Source organism: Agelaius tricolor, unplaced genomic scaffold (assembly GCF_023055355.1).
Source record: "Agelaius tricolor isolate 1412-34295 unplaced genomic scaffold, bAgeTri1.0.p SCAF_5, whole genome shotgun sequence".
Lineage (NCBI taxonomy): Eukaryota > Metazoa > Chordata > Aves > Passeriformes > Icteridae > Agelaius > Agelaius tricolor.
The window spans coordinates 21324825-21345577 of NW_027269265.1; the positions used below are offsets into that span (position 1 = coordinate 21324825).

Sequence of the window (20753 nt, forward strand, 5' to 3'; positions counted from 1 at the left end):
GTGCTATAAAGGCTTGAACTTGCCTTTTTTAGGGCTTGTGCAAAATCCCCTCCACTTTTTTCCTAATGCTGTATCACCCAGTATGGAAGTATTTTTGTTGGACATCACATGGTGGTACCAGGTAAATATGCAGCTACACAGGATGCTCTGGGGCCTCATGTGATAGGCTGATGGTGTGACCATGTAAGACAAGCACCTGTGGGTAGATGGATTGTCCCAGTGTATAAACACTAAAAGGGATCCACAGAAAAAAATGTGCCCCTCAGATCCAGCCCCCTCAGAACTGCTCAGTGGCTGTTGATTATATCCTCTATGTGTGCATATGCATATATTAACAGTTGTATAGGCACTCACACACAGGCATATAATCTCTACTCAACAATTTCCAGAAACTAATTACAGGCTTGACAGGGTGGGTCTTGCATCCTGATAAATTGCATAGCCACAACCCACATATATTCCACAAAAATGTATCTCAGATTACTATGCTTGTGGTCACAGCTCAGTGAAAAGCACTCTCCTCTAAAGGATGACAAACAGCATCCTCACACTTTTTAGAATTTTGCTCTTATGACTGCATCCTAGCAGCTTATCATGTGTTTCCACACCTGGGGTCTCCCAGGAAATTCTTTAGCACCTAGTGACTGCCAGAATTTAGATTTCACTGTGATAGAGACCAGCTCTGCATTTCCACAGGGGCTCTGCTCTCTGTCTCTAATAATCTGCACAGACATTGCTCTATGGAACAAATCAGAAGGGCAGATGACAATGCATTGGCTCTCCCTGCAGCTTGGCCTACCCATCACCTTCCCTTAGCTCAATAATTTTGTTCTGGCCTTATTGTGGCTGCCTTCCATATAAATACATCTTTCACCTTCTACCTTTGCTTCAGGTGCTATTTAGACAACATAATATTTCCTTCCCTGTGGAATATGGGGGATGGGAAGGTGGCAGACCCTTGCCTCTAGGAGAGTGGTACATCACACTCAGAAATCACATGGGGACTTGTTCTAACTTAGTATCATCTGTAACTCAGCTGATTCTTCTGTTCAGTCATTGATTCTGTCAGCCTCATTTGTTTCCCCTGCACAGATGTGTACCTCTCCCTCAAATAAAGAAGAATACAAGACAGAGATGGTAAGAGGAAGAGGAGGAAGGCAAGGCATGTTTGTTCCTTCCATAACAGCATGAGGAAGGTGTGCTGGGGACAGAGTAGGGCTAGTTCTATCCTCCAGTAATCACAGCTCAGGGAGAAAAGCTTGCACTGCAAGGTGTGAAACATCTTTGGAATGTGATATTCACTAGATAACCAGATTTTCTTTTATATTCTCTTCCTTTTCCCTGTTTCTATTGCCAACCTGTAACACGTGGGAGTATTTTCCTTCTATTAAAGGGGAGTTTATCTCCCATTCTTGCAATAAAATAAAACACCTAAACAAACACATGAAAAAAACATGACCAAGAAGAACACTCTTAAAATCCATCTAGAATAGCTCAAGAAAGCAGCTAACACAAATTGGATCAAATAGGAGACAGAGGACTTCCGGTCTCTCTCAGAATTCTTGTGGATTTCTTGTGTAGATTGTGGTAAATCCACAAGAATTCTCTCTCAGAATTCTTGTGGATTTATCTTTGGTAGTAAAAGTCCTTGGGAGAGTTTGCAGCCTGCTGCTCTCCAGAATTTGGAAGGGAAAACTTTAAATACCTTTATTTCTTACTTGTGTAACATCCCTCACTCACTTCAGTGGATGAAAGCCTGTAGTAGTGTGGCAAAAAAAAAGGAATTCAAAGAGTCAGTACGGTGGAAAAAGTGTGGAAAACCTTAGAATACAAGGCAGCAGTCCGTTACTATGTTCTACTAATGGTTGCTCAGCCACTATCTCACCAAAGGGTGGGAAGGAAGAGAAAATCCAGCTGCTGTTCTAACAAACAGCAAACATGGTCTTGTACCTGGTGCCTGGGCTAGCAGTTAAGAGATGTGCTCTTATTCCCCAGCTATGCCTCTCCTCTCCAGCAAATTGTCCATCACACTAATACTCTGAAGTTCAATTTCTACATCTATATAATGGCCATGTATTGGCTTTCTTCCCTAAAACACAAAGATCCACAGAAAACTGCCACATAAGTGCTAATTATTGTTAAAAATATGATTCTGTCCTAACTCCTTCAGACACCCTAGCAGCAGCTTGGAAAATGAACAGTGCAATCTCAGTAACGATGATCATCCCAACAGCACTGGTATGTTTAGCTCTGTATAAATCAGGCCTGGCAGCTTGATGAGTTGCAAGGAAGGCGATATTACGTCTCCAGAGGAATGGACAAGTGCTGACAGCTCACCAAGGCTTCCTCTGCACAGACACTAAGCAGCTTTCTGCAAATGCTCAAGCTCCCGTGAGAGGAAAGAACTGTACGAACAGAGGGAAAGGAAAACATTTTGTAAACTTTTTTTCTCAATTTTTTTAAAACTTCTGCTGCTGTTCCATCTCCCTCCCCAGCTCCTTTTTATTACAAATTAAATAATTGCTGGGCTGTAGCCCAAAACACTGAAGATTTCACATCTTGTTTGGTCTAATTATATCAGTCGGCCTGACAAAATGGTTTCATCAATGGAATTGCCTTGCAAGAGCTCCAGCTAATCAATTCTTTGACACTTAATTAAGAACTCTGCTGGTCTGGGAGGATTCAGGGAAGTTGTGGGGGGGAGGGTGGGGGAATGTTGGGCAACAAAGTATCTGTAGAGTGCAGGTTGTTAAAACTCCTGGCACAAATGGACCTCTAATTCCTTCACTGTCCCTACTTTAATATTACCTCACACTTTATCCATCTCTCTAACCACTTGCTTCAGTTGGGTTTTTTAATTACTTTCATCTTAGCCCTGCCACCAGTAATGGCTTCAAAACACCTCTAGGGCCTTAGATTTACTTTCAGACAGATGTTTCCAAAGCAGGCAGCAGCAGACAGGCTCAAAGCATAACGCTTCCAGCTGAAAGCGCGCCGGACCTCAAACACCAACCAGCCTGAGCTCGGCAGCAGGTGGGGAAGAGATCTGTGCAGGGGAGACACACGGCCATGGTGAGAGGAACCTGGAGCAGGTCCATTCCCCTGAGCCAGCACCATCCTGACAGTGCCTGACAGGCCCTTGCAGGCTGCAGGGCAGTGCCTTTCTTCTGGAAAACTGCCGGGCAATCTGGGTATCACCCATCGGTGCAAGCTGCCAGCTAGGTCTGCAGCAAAAAGACAGTTGTTTTTCTTTTGAATGATCAGTGCACTAAATTAAAATCTTATATTGGTTTTCCTGATTGTACAGACTTTCATTTGGCTAAGGGAGAACAGATAATGACCATTCTGGCATAAAGTTAGAAAAGAACAAACAGGGTATCTGGTCCAGGATAACTATTTCTGTTCACTGCAAGGTTAACCCACTAATATTTTTCTTAATAGCTTAACACCAGCAATGTAAGCTTAACCTGAACAAATAAATTGTATTATTTGGTGGCAGTGTGTTTTTATTTGGCCCAGATCAGAAATTAAAAAGTGTGAGCTACTTGAAAATAGTACCATTTAAGAAAGAAAAGTGGCCTTTGTAAAGAATACCAAATTATAAAAAATCAAAATAAGTAAACAAACAAAAAAAACATCCCGCACAAAAAACCAGCAAAAATGAATTGGTAAAAAATTCTGAGTAAAATCTGCTTAGTTTAACAGTGTTTAAATAAAACACATGACAAATGCACCCAATGCCATTTCACATGCCAAAGCCACATCACAAAGCACATACTGAGCCCTAGCTTGCTGCTCTTCTCATGGAATGCACAAGGTTAGCAATACCAGAGGTAAGCAAGAGATAGGGTACTCTTAGCTTGACCATACATTAGCCAGATTTGCATTAAAATGCTTGGTTACACTGCAGATTCAGAGCCTCAGCTTCAATTTCAGCAGTGGCAAAGACTGACTAGTAAGAGTTAGAAGGCCAAATACTTTACTGCAAAGAAAGTAGCCAGAGACAGGCTCCTTCCCAACATTAACACATTCAGAACTCTTACACAGAGCTAAGTGGGCACTTAGACTTTTTCATTTTAAACTCCATTAATTTTGGAGTGTAGCTCAGAAGACTTTGGATGAAAGACAAGCCTTAAAAAGTTTATCTTTTGAAATTTAGGATTCAAATTCAAGAATTCTGTTTCAGGTTCATCCAAAAATCAGATACATAGCAGAAAAGGAATTAACCCAAGATACAACAAGAAATGATTAAGTGTGTTTTGCACACATTTGCTTACATCTGAAAGACATTAGCCAGTAACTGTATAATCCTCCACTTCTTGTGTCCATTCCTAGCTTGGAAATCCAAAAGATTCCAAAAAGAACCAAAAGAGTAAAAAAAAAATTCAATTTTTAGGTGTAACATGTCTAACTTTTAGCAATAATAGATGGCAAGACTGGCACACACGGGAGATTCCCTGAATCTATCGTCCCAAACAGGAGAGAAAAAGTGGTAACAGTGACAAATTCAATATATAAACTTGAAATTCTGCAATCTTTAAAGATTGTGGGAAAGCCAGATACCCTGTGAAGAACCCAAACTGGAGGCAAGCAAACAGACATCTTTTGCTCTAAGCTTCCAAGGAGGTTAACCTCAGCCCAACAGCATCAAGAAAAGAGTGACTAATTTTCTCTTTCTCAGTTTTGTCATTGTCCTTCTCCCAATTTTAATACTGCAACTAAGAAAACCTTTCCCTTTGCACCTCCTGCCATCAGGATATACTGTTCTCTATTCCTTTCTCTCACTACTCTTAAGCTTTCAAATTTTTTTGTTTTACCCAAGAAATTCATCACCTTATACCTCTTCACTAATTTTTCACTTCTGTGAAAACAAGAGTTACTGTACTTTTATTTCCATTGATGGAGGTGTGTCAATTTACACAGCGGAAAACTTTGTTTACACTAGACAATAAGCTTGATAAAAATTATATAAGTAATAATGGGAGAGTTCTTTTATTCACTGCTAAAACAAGTCTGAGTTTGTAGCTTGCAGGAAATAGTGAATTTTGTAAGAACTAGCTGACTATCTGGATCAGCTAGGACCAAAAAAAGAACATAGCAGAACAAATGGAAGATGAGGCTAGTAAAAAATGAAATTTGGGAATTAATTAGGAGCAGAATGAGAAAGATTGAAAAACTACCTTTATAAAGCTCTGTATTCATTCCAGTCCTTCAGTGTTGACTGTCAGGAAGTTAATATTTTGCTGTAAGAAATGTGCAAATCTTTCATATTTGCAATTTTTTTTTTTTGGTGGTGGTAGGTAAAAAATTAGGGGAAAAGGAGAAAAGGTCCATTTGCTTCTTCGCAGAGAATATGATTTCAAATTTCAATTAAAATGAAACGAGCAGCACGATTATCGCTATGGAGCAGGCGCTCGGCAGCGCAATGGGCGCTTTTCACTGCCATGGCAACCGCCCTCATTGTCACGGCTACCTTGGCACTACGTGTAATTGTCCATGTGTGAGCCTGCCTGATAATACACAATCAATACCCCATAAGCAGCAAACATCATTTTCTGTCTGAGGGAAAGAAAAAAAAAAAGGGGGGAATGCTTGCAAAGGAGAAAGAAAGCAGCAAAAAGAAACAGGGAAGTGAGAAAAACAGAGTAGGAGAGAAGAAGGATGACCTAACTCCAAAATACCATTAACAATGAAACATGCAGCTTTTTTTTTTTTTCCATAAAGCAAATAGCTGGAAAAATCCCACCAGCACACATGAGCACCTGCTAAGTCCTTCTAATAATATATTAACTAATTGTTTACACCCACATCATTAAACTATTATCCAAACACCACATCAACGAACAGAATGCTTTTTGTATGTAATCAACAGTAATTTTGGTAACGCCAAGTTCTCTGGAAAGAGCCAGCACTTACAGTCCAAAGCAGGAAGCTGATTTTTGTATATGGATCATTAGGTTTTTTGACTAGCTGAGTATAAGAACAAAACAAAACAGCCCAGGGAACAAACAGATCTTGTAGGGGAGCTTAGTCCTCAAACACATAGCAGAAAGAGAACTGTGATATCAGAGCGGAGACAGGTGCAGGAGGATAAATGGAGAAATAAAAAGTCTGCATAGTATTAACACTAATACTTTGGTCACCTCATGTTCTTCTTTGGACACTGTGTCCTTTTACCTAATATTTGCATGCTGTGCAGTGCAATTGGGTCCCATTATCAGTGAATGAAAATGTAAAATAAGAAAGGATACACAGAAGAGTATTAAGAGAAAAGTGGAGGGAAAGAAAAGAACAGTGCAGATAAAAAAGGGGGAAAGTGGAGGAAAAAGGTTGACTCTATTTCTTATAAGTGTGGGGTCCTAAAGATCAACAATGCAGGCATGTTTACTTCAGTGTGAGCTACCTGCATGTTACACCTGTATATACAAGCAAGATAGAGCCTACAAGGGTGGAACCACTAGAAACGTGGCCATGCAGCACCAGCCATTCTTCTCCAGAGGACTGGCCAACAGCAATACTAGAGAGATTTCAGACTGAAGTGGGTAATATAGTTATGAGATGGCATGAACTCACTGTTTTCAGATTTAAGGCATTTCATTCCCTCAAAATTCTCTAGGGCTAAGTATCATCAAACTCTGTACTAACCTGAAAAAGTGAGGCAATAGTAAGGGGACTGAATTCCTCTAGATATGAAAACAGGGATCGCAAAAATTCTTTAATGGGATGCCAGGAAAAGCCACAGGCTCACCCAATCATGGGGGAGATAAGCTGCCTCTCACACCCCTACACACCTCTGGGTGTTATCAGGCTGAAGACAGCTAAGAAAAATGTCTTCTGAATGGAATGGAAAGGAAGTGCTCCATGTTCTCAAACAGCCTTATAGATATTTTTTATTTTCTTTGTAGATTTACGTATTCCTATGAGGAACTGATGTTATGCAGGTATACATGAACAACTTTTGAGTTTCATAGCACAGGGAAAGGGAAGCTGATGGTACCACATAACAGAGATAAACTTAGTATATTAATACTGAATGCACAGTAAGAATGTCTTCCCATTTTAATAATTTTGAGATAGTCACCTGTAATAAATTAGACACATCAGAGACAGAGAACAAATTCTTCACTGGCTTGGACAAGCATGGGCAGATGTGAATCACCCTATTTTGTGGTCTACCATTTCTTAAATATCAGTGCTGTGTCTACTGAATCTGGGCACATACCTTTGCTCTAGATTGGTGTCTTTTCAAAAGCGTGCTTGTCTGAGATATCACATGTGGTAATATTAATTTATAAAAGCACATCATGCATTCAAGCATTCAATATAGAAGTGAAAATGTGTTTCTGAATGAGTCCATTTAGACCAAGTTCCCTGTTCCCATACGTAACTACACAATGCAGTTGATGTTGAAAGTTAGTTTTCCAAAATAAATAATTCTATTATAATTACACAGCATTATTTTAGTAACAATATCAATCACCTCTTGCACAAAGGAGAAGTGCATCACACTAATTTGCCAAGTCCAGGAAGAATCCTGCATTAGTACTAAAGCAAAATGCTTTGCATTCCCTTATTACCAATCAAGGCAAGTCTCACAAAACAGATCAAGGAATAGGTACCTGAAGCAGCTTTAGCTCTTCCCATTTTAATCCAAGTCTGAGATAAAGATAATGAAGCATATGGGTCTCACCACACCTTAACTGAAGACCATCACAGTCTCATATCACATAGCCCTGAACCTTTTATATGCCTTCAAACTCCCTGACTCTTCTGAAACAACATGATACCATCTTCCTAAAACTCACACTCCCTCCAGAATGATCAACTGTAACTTGCACCTTTATTTGTCAAATTCACACTGCATAACAGATAGGATAATTGGGCCCCAGTCGACTAACTTTTATGGAACAAACCTGATAACAACAGATTGATTGACAGCCCCAGCTGTAGAACACAAACACAAAGCCTTTTAGATTATAATGTTCTAAACGTTAATGCTAGGGTTGAAAAGCAAAATTAAACAATAATAAAGGACATACCTATAACAAATGCAATGTCAGAAATTTCCCTGGGGCTTGAGTTAGGTCTGATAGCATTGTTCTTAAATAAAACTTGAAGACACTATAAAGTTCTAGTTTTAGTAACACTCCCCCAGGCTTCCCAGGGATGCCTTATTATTTCCCAGTATCTGAAGAACTACTTTCCAGACACTCACTTAGGAAGCTTTCATTTTCTTTTCCCTTTATGGACTTGTTTCATCTTACTTTCTACCTCTGCTCCTGACTAGTCCCACTCAATCACACACACTCTGAAAATGAATATAAACCCCTAGAAGACAAATCAGCAATCTGTTTAGTTTTGGCTCTTTGTCAAATTATCTGATCTATTCTAACTTTTAAGTTCTGTTTGAGACAATATGTCAGGAGAAGCAATCAAAACCATTTTTGTTTACTGTGTTCTTTTTAGTAAAAGCAACCTTTTATCCATTTTCTAAAGACAAGTTATTAATGATGTCTAATTTGTGCTATAATTAGAAGGAAGAAAGAAGTAACACAGCCACTCTTTTCCTCCCAAAGCAATGTTAATAAAATCCATTGAATGTATTTTACATAAACTTAGAATACCTAAGTAATTAAATCATGTGATCTTGCAGCTAGCAAGGCTTGTAGATACAGAGGCCTCCTAGCTCACTGCAAGATAAATGCCTGCCATACTGGAAAACATCCTTAGCTCTGAGAAATACATATGTGTCACTTCTGGTACTTTTATCAAGACATGCTGAAGAATTCAAAACTCCCTCTATCCCTATTTTCAAGTATTAGAAGAAAATGTGAAAAGAAAATCTGCAAATATGGCCACCTTCCATACCTCAAAATGAACATTGCTTATGAGCACTGGGAATAGGAGTGATGTGCATACTCAGGACAGAGGGATGTTACAGCCTGAGAGAATGGAGAGCAAAGGGAACAGCAGTCTGACTGAAATACTACAGCCCTTCCTGTAAACCACTCCCACTTCCTGAGTTTGAATGAGATCCAGTCCCTAGTCACTACATTTACAGCTGCTCATTTCTTATTTGTGCTACTTAAGCTAAGTCACAGAGCAGCCACACGATGGAAAGTTAAGTTCCTTATAGCTCAGGGACCATACTTTGCCACTAATATTCACAGTTAATAGTAAAGCTCCAGAAAACTTGATATGCCAACAAATCTTTAAAACCTTTTTCTGTTAACCAGCCTACCTCTTCCAATGAGATCTAACAGGCAGTCTAAGCTGGCATGAACAAAATCTGCTTGAAAAGGAACTTGGGCCAGTGGGTAAATATGTCTGGCCTCCTTGTGCCTCAGAACCCTTCTCCTCTCCTTCCAGCTCTGGGTGACACTGGCATCCAATGGAGACAGTGATTTTAAGTCAATGTTACAGTTCAAACTGCTCACAGACAGGGCTACAAGCGATCAAAGGGGCTGTTTGACAAAACCTGCCTGATGGTGGGAAAGGCAATCTCACAGAAAACAGTGTGCTTCCATAAATGTCTATGAACTTTTCAAGGGCGCATCATGCAAAAGGGGAGAGATAGAAGAAGGGGAAGGAAACAATTCCAGGTTGTGCAATTAGGAAAAAAAAAGACACAAAGGAACACACAGGAGAAATGTCAGGATGCATTTCTATTTGCCCACAAAGTCTCTGGAACAGCCTCCATAGAGTGTGTTGCTATAGTCATTTATAATTAAACTGGATGTATCACTAGTGATTGTGACATAAGGAACAAACTTGTAGCAAATGCCAAGGGAAGGACTAGATGGCAGAGGTGTTTGCCATTTCTTGTGTCCAAGGCATCTTTCACTTCATTCATAAGTGCTTTCTGGTCTTTCTATATAAGCCTTTTAATCCCACTATCCTGGCAAAATTCCAACTGAGTAATTAATTTCTGTCTACCTTAAATTTCTTTCTGTGGTTTTGATTTGTTATAGCATTATCACATCTCCTCTTAAGTGAAGTATAATATTTTGCTGCCATGTTCCACTCCAGAAGTAGTTTTTAATACACACAGAAGGAGAATGTGGTGGCTGTTTAAAAAAGCTCAGCAAACATGAAAATGTAACACAGCAAATGGAGGAGGAGATCGCAGCCAATACAAATCTGCTGCAGAAACTAAGCGGAAAATAGCTCCTCAAATTGGAACTAGACCAGAACCCTGGAGTTAACATATCTGCAATTGTGAAAACTGACAGAAGATCTTTACAAACACCAGCACTCATGAAATAGGCCTATGCACTATCCCCAAAGACCAGTGGAAACAGAACCCCTTCAAGGGGCAGAAGACCATCTACTGAGCCATCCCTAGGGTTTCCTGCAATAAACTGCTTCTTCGGGGTGTTTTGGAGATCTTTTCTTTAAGCCCTAACTAATGCTATTTGAAGCCTTGTGACATCAGAACACAAGGCTGTGAGGCTACATGAAGTCAACTAATTTCATTTGTAGACCACCCTCCTGTCCTGCATTTTTAGCATATATCTCAGTCTTAAAATATATGAAAAAGTAAAGAACCCACAGACCACACTTAAAAGAAAAAACAAACATCAAAATAAGATGTTATGTTCTTTTCCTCTACGCTTATTTATTCTGTTAAAACTTGGCAATTTAAGTTCCTAGTTGGGTTGATTTCTTCCATTTCTTAAAAATGCACCCACACTAAAAATTACACAACACTGCTTACTTTTAAACTGTAAATGTTCAAGAAAAACACATACCAGAAAAAAAGAATTTCTTCCCTTTGTTCTTCCCAATGAAATAAGTTGCATGTATACCACATGCAAAAGTAAACCTTTGGAAACTGCATGCTAGGATCTCAGGAGATGTGGAAGAACTAGAGATGACAGTATTTTCTGACAGTCATTACAATTACTGCTCATTTTTTGAAGAGGAGCATCAATATAAAAGAAATATGAAAGCATTTTTTTAGAACTGCAAAAAATAAATAAACAATTGCATTAGTTAAATCCATTCTCACATCTTGAGAGGTTATTTATTTTCTCTGAGGGCTGATAAAAGTTCCTGATGACATGCTTTCTAATTTTAAAATTGCTCTCACTTCACAGTTCTGAAAAAGCGGATGTCAGGGAGTGAGTGGGTGGGTCTGTTTTAAGTGTGATTCACACATTAGATTCTCTTATCAGCTCATCCATATTCAGAAGTGCTATCCATGGGCTGTGGAGTTCAGGAGGAATCCAGAGGACCAGAAAGGGAAAGGGTCATTTGGAAAGAACTAATTAAACTAGGAGAAATAAAATAAAGAAATTGTTACATTATCTTTGCTTCATGTGTCAGGCATGCAAAAGATGCCATATTTATGCCTCAACAGAGTATGTCACACCTGCAGAGAGCCTTTCCCTGTCCTGAGCTCTGGGTTCTTCCCACCATCTTGTGACTCTCAATATGCAGAAGTAAATCCCAGGCTGCCATGATCTCCCCACAAAAAGAAGACCTGTTTTCAGAGATGCCTGGGACTGGAACCCAAGATCTAAAGGCAAGGCTTAATCACAGTGTAGTATTTGTGTAAGGCTTTTGTTTAAAGCATCCTGAAATAACATACTGTCCTGCTAACTTGTCATCTCTTCTGTACACACTTGTAAACACTACCTGCTCCTACTGTTGGTCTGATCAGGATAGCTCTTCCCCAAAGTAAATAATTCTCAGGAGAAGAAAAGGCCATTCTTGAGATGAGATACAACCAGGTAATGATGTCAGCTATCTAGGTGAAACTCTGCTGTCAGAGTTTCTCAGCCTGTTTCTCAGACCATCAGGCTGGCTAGCAGAAATCTTTCCTCAAAGTCCTTTGCTAGAGGGAAGTGCTTTTTCTCTTCCCCCTCCAACTGCAAGAGTTTTGCTGGAATTGAAGAGGGTGTTATGGAGTAACGAGACAGCAAGCCTGTGCCATTGTGTTGGTGGAAAAAAACAAAATTCAGCCATGACAGCTATACAAGAAGGTTCTGTATGATGGCTGCTGTGCTGGACACAGACATGCCCTGAGGCACAATCTGGTTCTCTCACTCCCTTCATGGTTAACCTAGTCTATGATGAACAGCCTCATCACAAAGCCTCTGCAAATCCTGCTCTAGCCTAAGCAGATGAAAAAGGTTCTGTTGACTGCAGTGCACATACCTTGGTCCTCAGGAGCTGGCAAGCACAGCTGAGCTGGGGGAGGTAGGAAGAAGGTTGGGTGGCAGGGAGGGAATGTGTATGATACAGACACACACAACACTGTAATTAAGGGTAATTTCAGAAGCATTTACCTGTGTTTCAGTGTCTGACAACTTTTCACTTGTGAATGCTGCAAATGCCTCAGCTCTATAGACTGATCTTGTTTTTATGTTGCTGGAATGGGAGGAGCAGAAAAATGAGAATGTCGTTTTCTGAATTAATTACCTCCTCTGATTTGAGCAGCACACACTGAAATGCAGTTTAACTCTTGCTCAGGATCTATTTGCCTACACTAAAACAGAACTGAAATGGAGCCATGCCTTGTGTTTACAAATAGAGAGCTACTATAGAGGCTCTCCTACCTGCAGAAGATAATCAAGGATGAATGCTGCCATATAGAAAAGTCAGAACTACACTGAACTTGAACTTCAACTAATATGACCTCTAGCTAGCAAAATAGTTACCATAAATATCACCTTTGTTCAGTCACCACCCTAAAAACCACCGCTTAATTTCCATTTCCTTTTGCTGAAAATCTGAGGTTCCCCATCCCTTAAAAAGTACTATATGGGATTGAAAACCAAGCTGCAACTCACCCAGCATATGTCCCTAATTCTAAAAGTGCGTCAGTTTTGGGTACATTACATCCTACATTTGGGTACATTATATTCCTATTTGCCTGCTCCCTAAGGCAGTAGCAGCATCTTTCATCTTTGTCAAGTGTTCTGAAAGTGGGGGACTCATAGATGTCCGAATAACAAAAATTTTGGAGATGTCCAGAGTTAAAAAGTTGTAAGGAAAATTACATTTTAAGTCCAACATCCAGTACTTGCCTCACTTTTTATTTACTTATTTTTTAAATTAGCTTAACAATTGTGCTCCGTCCTGACCCACAATGTCACTCTCTGTCATGTCAAGATATGTCACACATCAGACTATGACTATATTGGACGTGATACTTTTTTCATGGAAAAAAAATACTCCATTCTGACTTGGTGGTGGTGATGGGGCAAGAAAAAGGAAATATAAGGTGCATGTTATTTTTTCTCATTTAAATCAAAATCACAGTTTATTTTATCCACCATTTTTCCTTAAATACATAAAATATTTCCAGAGTTTATAGCACAGCATGACTAAAAGCATCAAGTCAAACTGCACAAACTGTGCCCAAGTGATACATGCCATATTCTCAAACACTTCTGTCCTGATGTTCAGCTCCCCAGATAGTTCAGACACAGGCACTGCAATAACATTGTCACACTTTTCAGAACTCATTCCTGTCCTTTTGTTACCTGTAGCAATTATTCCACAAGGTAACTCAATCAGCTCTACCAATGAACCTACACTGAACCGCATGTTGTTCTAGTATTTCAAGACTTGTAAAAGCCCCCGCTGGGCTGGAGTCTATAGCAGAGGAGTCTGAGATGACCAGATTCTTTTGCTCCATCTGACTGCAAATTTGACCCTATACCTATACGTACATCTGAAAAACCTGAAACTTAACTATGTTTACTGTTTTAATACAGTCTTTTTCCACTGCTTCCACTATGCAAAATAAGTATTTTCTGAGTAGGCCAGTGTATGGCCACTACAACATAAGAACATAATATCTGCTTCCTGTCAGTGCGATATGCAAATCTTGTTCACATCTTTATGGTATTCTCCTTTATTTCTCTTTTAAATGTGATTTTCCAATCTTCCAGTTTTTTTCCAGAGCAGCAGGGAGCAGTATGTAGCTGAAATAAATTTCCTGCAGCCCACAAATCTGAACAAGCTCTATGTGATATGTGAACAAGCTTTGGAGTAATGATCACTGATAATCCATATGGGTAGAATTAAGAACAATTATGACCTCCATTTCAGTATTCAAAGCAGCAAAATCTTTCTGTACTGAACTAATCTGTCACTGACAGCAGAAGGCATCACAATCAGCTGAGGAAACACTAAACAGATTCTGGTGAACTGTGTGGTAGCAGCAATTAACTTTGGATTGTCATGTACCTCTGAGAAACAGCATGACTGTGTCCCTTGCTAGTACCAGACTGAGTGGACAATTTTTCAGCATTACACAGTTACATCAGCACCACTGAGTAGGTGGCTCCCCCTCACTCACTGTGCAGTGCTATCTATCCCTTCAGGACACCTGGCTGCTCGTACTCCCAGCGCATTGAGTCAATCCCAACCCAGCCAGCAGCAAAGAAAGAGGCATGACAGTGGTCAGAGCAGCATACAGAGGAAGATGATGCTGGTTAGTGCCTCACACCGAATTGCAAGGGAGGAGAGTTTGCTGTAAATAGAATACTAAATTAGGGATGGGCTCTTTCCTATTGAAACAAATCAAGAAATTACATCACTTTTGGACACAACTTGAACTGATATATGCAACAGGAGAAAAAATAGGAAGGGAAATATCATTTGTACTTTGTGTTCACTTCCATGGATTGATTTGACCGCTGTTGGTAGACAAAAGATCATAGCAGCTGCTTCTTCTCCACTGACAACTCTTAACGATTGAAAAAAATCTTCCTGTCATTAATCCTTCCAGTCAGAGCAAACCTTATCCTGCAGAACATACTTGTATCTTAATGCAACTCAGTTGCTGCAAAGATAGGGACTGAATTCACTGTGAACATGGACAGGACTTTTTGAGGAGTTCCTGTCACAGACTGGAAACATAATTGACCCTAATAAAATAAAAGAAAACAAAACTATTTGATAAAAGTGTCAGATCATTGGGTCTGGGAATGACATCATCAGCCACACCTGTCCTAACCCCAACACAGATCCACAGATCTGTCCTAAGCAGACAAAGGTACTCATCATAATAAAGATAAGAGGAGCAGGAATTCACACTGTGTTTGCAGGACCTTGCAGCCCTCTTCAGAATGTGATTCAGGATGAGTGCCTGAGGTTGGTGCTCCAAAACTCTCTGACATCTCATTTCTCTTCAGAGCCTATGCAGTCCCTTACAGCTTAGTTACTCAGAATTAGACTGCATGAATAACTTCCAAAATGCTTATGGATCAATCACAAGTCCAACTGTCTCTCTGAGGAACACTGAAAATAACATACAGTAAATTCTGTTTAGTCATCTCTGATTGGCAATTAATCATCAGTCCTCATGCCAGCACCTTCCCTCCTGCATACTCCCATCATACAGGTACATCCATATAACAGCCCCATAAACCTACCAAGTGCCACTTTTCTGGAAATAGGCCCCTATCTCCAGAAAGCTGACTGTGGTCTACTCATCCTTCCAGCCCTAGAGAGTGCCCTAACAAAGCAGCCCTTGGAGAACAGGTATCCTAGGTGAAATCCCAGGGATACAGAAACAGAGAAGGCAAAGGCAGCAGCTGCCAGGATGGATGGATGTCTCTGACACTGCAGTGAGCATCACAGCCTCTTGCTGATCTCTATTTGGAGCTGAAAAGACCATTTGTAAATAATTTTTAATTGTCATGTTAAAGTGCAGAGAGTGCAGCAATCAGAGAGCTGGTGGTGTTGGAGGCCTGACACCACCATCAGGCACGGATCAGCAGACAGCATAACAGGAGGAGAAGCTGCAGGGTTACACAAGCAGGCACAGGCAGGCAAGTGGGAATGTGAGAGAGGAGGGCAAGTGCATGCCCTCTCACTGCTCGCTTCTGGGGAGCAACTCATGTGAACTCAGTGGCAGCACAACCTCTTACATCATGCATTAACTGGGTCCATTGAAAAGACACACAGCTCGAAATCCGTGGGGGATATTTCACAATGAAATGACCAGGTTACTTGTAATTTTTCTCTTTTTAAGTGCTGGGAAGTGGCTTCTGCAGCTCCTAGTAGTTCATCCCTATCTTGACTAGAAATTATCATGAGAGTTTGCTGCTGAAGTTCAGCAGCCTCTGACAAGCTATTCACCTTATTGGTATTATGCCTTTAACCATCTCTTAAGTGAAATGGTTCCTAGAAAATCTCACCAAGCCAGGGATCTTCTTTCCAGAAGATATGGTTCTCCAGAAAAAGATACTCAGAATCAGAAAGTGTCAGTCACTCTGGAAGTATCTTTTCAGTAAGTCCTGTACAAACTGGAGGAAAAAATTTTAGGTTGATCTAGAAGCATGGGTTCAGTTGTTTCTCATTAACTTGTCTGCCTCAGGGTATCTGTGAAACACCAAACACGGGTTTGGATCCTGTTTGTAAGAAGTAATATTACATAGTAATGGGTGTTCATTGACCTTCACATGCTTCTCACAGCTACTATTTGCTATTAAAAACTCTACAGCACTTTAAACCAAAGTGCATTCAGTTGAGTTTCAGAGGACAAAACCCCTCAAATTCCTTGTTCGCCTCTCTGATTGGTCAACTACTGGGGAGCATAGAAAAACAAGGGCTGAAATCAAGGATCTACCCTGCCTTCACCACAAAGTAGCCAGACTACTGTACTAAGAAGTCCTGGGTGTATTCTCTCAGTAGGTACAATCATTATGCGAAACAGCAGGCAGCAGGAGAGAGGCACAGAAAAGGGTTCTGCTTCACTGAGGATTCTTATTACTGCTTAAATACAGAAGATTGGATTTTCTTTCATTATTACTCCCCAGGAGACCAGGGGCCTTGCAGATCTAGGATGTTTTGTAATCTGACATAAGGGACACCTGTTCATCTGCAGCACACGGATTCACTTGGCAAACACATTCTGATATTACTGAGAGTAGCAGAAAAGCTGTGCTTGCAGTTTGAGGGTGGAAGGTAGCAATGGCTAACTGCTGCCCTTCAGACTCCAAGAAACTGCTTTGATTGCTGTTATCCTATTTATAGTTTCAAAGAGTTATCCTTGCAATTAGAAGTAAGAAGCTGAGAACAGTCATAGCCATGCCCACCTCTTCTATAGCAGCGCTCCTATGGTCATTTTTCTGCCAGCCAGAAATTAGCACTATGAAAAATGAATTTCATTATAAATAGAGGAAATAAATACTAATTTTATATTATGAAAGCAGCAGAAAAATGCTCCAAAACTTGGTTCATTATATTTAAGAACAAGTCTAATGCAATACTGATCAGGAGAGAATCAGGCTTATCTTCTCTGATATTCTTGCTGAAGCTTTCTCAGCCGTAGGGAACAGAGATGATGCACAGTAACAAACATAGCCAGTTCCCTATGCAAGATTTCAGTGGCCTGCTGAAAGGAGTTCTTCTATATGTCAGGGGAACCCTTCTAGAAGCTTTGAACACTTAGCTTTTCCTACTTTCTGTTAGGCCTGTGATTGCTGTCGTGCTCTCTTATCTAAGCAACCACCTAAGTGGCAAGAAACTGGAGCGTTGATTTGGTTGAAAAAGTTTTGGCTGTAGTCTTCATTGCTGTAGTTTTCATCTGAGCTCCAAATGATTTGTTTTAAGGCTTCAAAAATATTGTTCAGAGTTTGGTTCCTTTCAATGTCATGCTGCTATTTCTTAACCCTCTACACTGGGTGAACTGAGAAGGAATGAAATAATTAGGTCACACTCAGCAGACTTGTTAAGAAAATCTGCCCCAGTGGTAGAATAGAAAGGACCCACAGAAAAATAAGGTAAGAATGAGCAAGCTATGAGAAATGTGGGTTGACCCCACAGAGTTCTGTAGAATATTGATACTGATGTGTACAAATGACAAATTAAGTGTTAGCTTTGTGAATTACTTCACTTTCAACCACATTAGCAGGAATATCTAATTATTTTTAATCTCAAAGTAGAACCCAAGGATTACACTACCCACTCTGACAATACACCAAAACAAGAATACTAGGCAATCTTACACAAATATGCAGAGAACTTTTTCCCTTACTCCCAGTTCTAAGAATCAAGTAAACAGACAAGTCTGACAGATAAGCTTTTTATTACAGATAAATGTATCTCAAGCAGTTTAACACATTACTGTACACACCTGTCTGTCCCACTACTTTACTAGAGAGGTCTACCCTCAAAAGTCAATAAACAAAATGGGAGTTATTCCATGCCTAACTTGCTCTAGATTACAGTCCTAACCAGAACCTTAGCCGAAACCTTCTTCTCTGATCGATTCACCTTAGTTCATAGATTGTAAAATCAGTTGTGAGAATTCAGACACTCTCCTTATTTTGTCACTCCATTGACAAAAGTGATAACTATATTTATTTGCACTGAAATAGAGTCCACAACTGAGAAATGCAATGCAAAATGCACCTTTTTCTGCCCTAGTCTACCCATGGATGTCCTGGGATCATTCAGGCTATCCCATTTTTGACATTTTATTAAATTCAAGGTCTTACAGCAAAACTGTGGTCTGCAAACACATTCATCAGGCCACTGACCAATTCAATCGATTTGTCTGTCTTCCTTCCTTTCTGAACCACAATTCTTTTGACAGGAGCTGCCTGTAAAGCCACTAACAGTCTCTTTCTATCCAACCAGTTCCTTCTGGAATCATTGAAGAACCTTCCTTCTACTCGTGCTGTCCTTCCAGAGAAGCGCCATTTCACCAAGGAGGATGGTACAAAAGCAAATGGTTTTGCTTTCACACACTCTGCTTTCAATTCTGTGATTGGTGCTCTAAGGTGAACATAAATACATAGAATAAAATGCAAAAGAGATAAGCACAAAACCATCCACCAAAAGGAGTAACTACACAGGACAGAAAACAAAGAGAGGCTCAAGATACTCTTCAAGTCACACTTTTTAAAACAACCTAGAAAATCTATTTCTTGACTACCTTGATTTTATGTAGGAAATTGGGGGCTGGAGGTAGTTAAGTTATGCTTCGGGGGAAAACAGAATGTTACCCCTCCCATCTGCAGTTTTCTTCAGTTCATTAAATGAAAGAAATTGATTTGGCGAAGGTAATTTTGTAATTAAAAAGCTTATCATGGCTTTCTCTAATGAGCTGAGCAAACAGACAGTAATTCAGTGACAATATTTACACAGTGCACACTGGGGGACGTTTGTTCATAAAATTAAATAATAGAAGGAAATAGGAGGAAAAGAGAAGGGAAAGAAAGGAAGGAGATGAGGTCAATTCTAGATCCAAGTTCATCCCAGGGCGCTTCAACTTGCTCCTATTTCCATTGCATCACAGCAGCAAAAAGAAGAAAAGGCTGTAAGTGACCTAAGTTAGTCCCTTGTGTAAGTGGGCTTTTCACAGACTGAATTTACTATGCTCTCATCTCCAGCTGGGACCATAGCCAACTCTCTATTCAGGATTTCAGGGAACAGCTTCATACTCATTCAAGACTAAGAATTACCTTTCCAGGATACATTTCCTCCCTCTAGGGTGCCAGAGGCTTCATGCACACTGAGGGCACAGTATGGAAGGGAAGAAAAACCTCTTGGGAACTGTAGGCAAACTTGACTTCAAAAAGCTCTTCTGTTACATTTGGAATGAAACTCAGAACTCAAACTACTCCTTTTTTACCTTTAGAAAGCAAGAGAACACAAAAAAGATCCTGCCTCAAGCAAAGCATTGTGCATTGCAGGATGAAAAAAAGGAGAGGGGAAATCCAGCTGTTCCCTGGAGATTTTTTTCCCTCTTGGTCTGCTCTGCTGTGCAGAGGTACACCATTCCCACCCTAGGGGAAAGCTTCCTAGTACAGAAAGGAGGAAGTCTCTTCTCTGCTCCTGTTTCCCTCAGCCTTCAAAGTCTGTTCTCCAATCATCTCTCCCCGCTCTGCGTAACTATGGATGAAACCTCTGGCAGTTTAAGAGTGGAGGGAAGTGAGCTCTGGAAAAATCATTCTCAGTTTTCTGAGTTTTTCACACTTAAAAAGCTGTTCCCTCTATTCTTTAAAAGAGACCTGGCTCAGATACTGTAGCAATTGACAAGTGCAATTCAAGGGAAAAAGATGAGTTCCAAAAAGAGTGAGCAGAAGATCAGTTAGATGTGAGGCAGCAGAGAGACAGGAAAATGCTGCTAAGAAAAAGGTTAATAGTGGGAGCAAACTCACAAAGCTTAAAAGACCAGAGAGAGAGAGAACAAAATGGGAACTTCAGTGGACAGAGTAAAAGAACCTGTGGATCTAAAAAATTGTCATGTTTCAACTCAGAAATAGCTGTCTTCTGATGCCTAGCATATGCTTTCAAACCCTTCTTTACAGCTATAATGTAAAGCACAAAAGTCATATTAACAAAGAAGAAAATAGTTTAGGAGATTTGACTCACAAATTTCCAGATGAATTTCCTTCTAAAGGATGGGGTAGATTCATCCCTTTGCATCATCAGAGGTCAGCATATCACTGTGCCTCAAGGATATATGAGGGGGGACATAACAATGAGACCTCTTTCTTTCCTTAATATATACTCCATGATAAAACAACCCACCTCCACTCTGAACTGAGTCCAACAGGAACCACTAGTACAGCAAATGTTCCAGCACCTCCTGAGACTCTGACACCAAAAGGCATTTTTAGATTTAAAAAAAGAACAAATGAGTTTCTGTCTGCTGAGTCCAGGTCCACACCTAGACTTTTCTGAATAGGCTCTCAAAAATTAACACCAACCCAATTTGATAAGTTAATAACTGATTTCTGTGGTGTAAAAAGGTATATGCAACTTACATAGAGTTGCAT

At 40.1% G+C, this 20753-nt stretch overlaps 1 protein-coding gene across 21 annotated transcripts in view; it reads right to left on the reverse strand.

Moving 5' to 3' along the window:
* Positions 1-20753, reverse strand: part of NRXN3 (neurexin 3) — a 967492-nt gene that overhangs the window by 401231 nt on the left and 545508 nt on the right. The window lies entirely within an intron of this gene.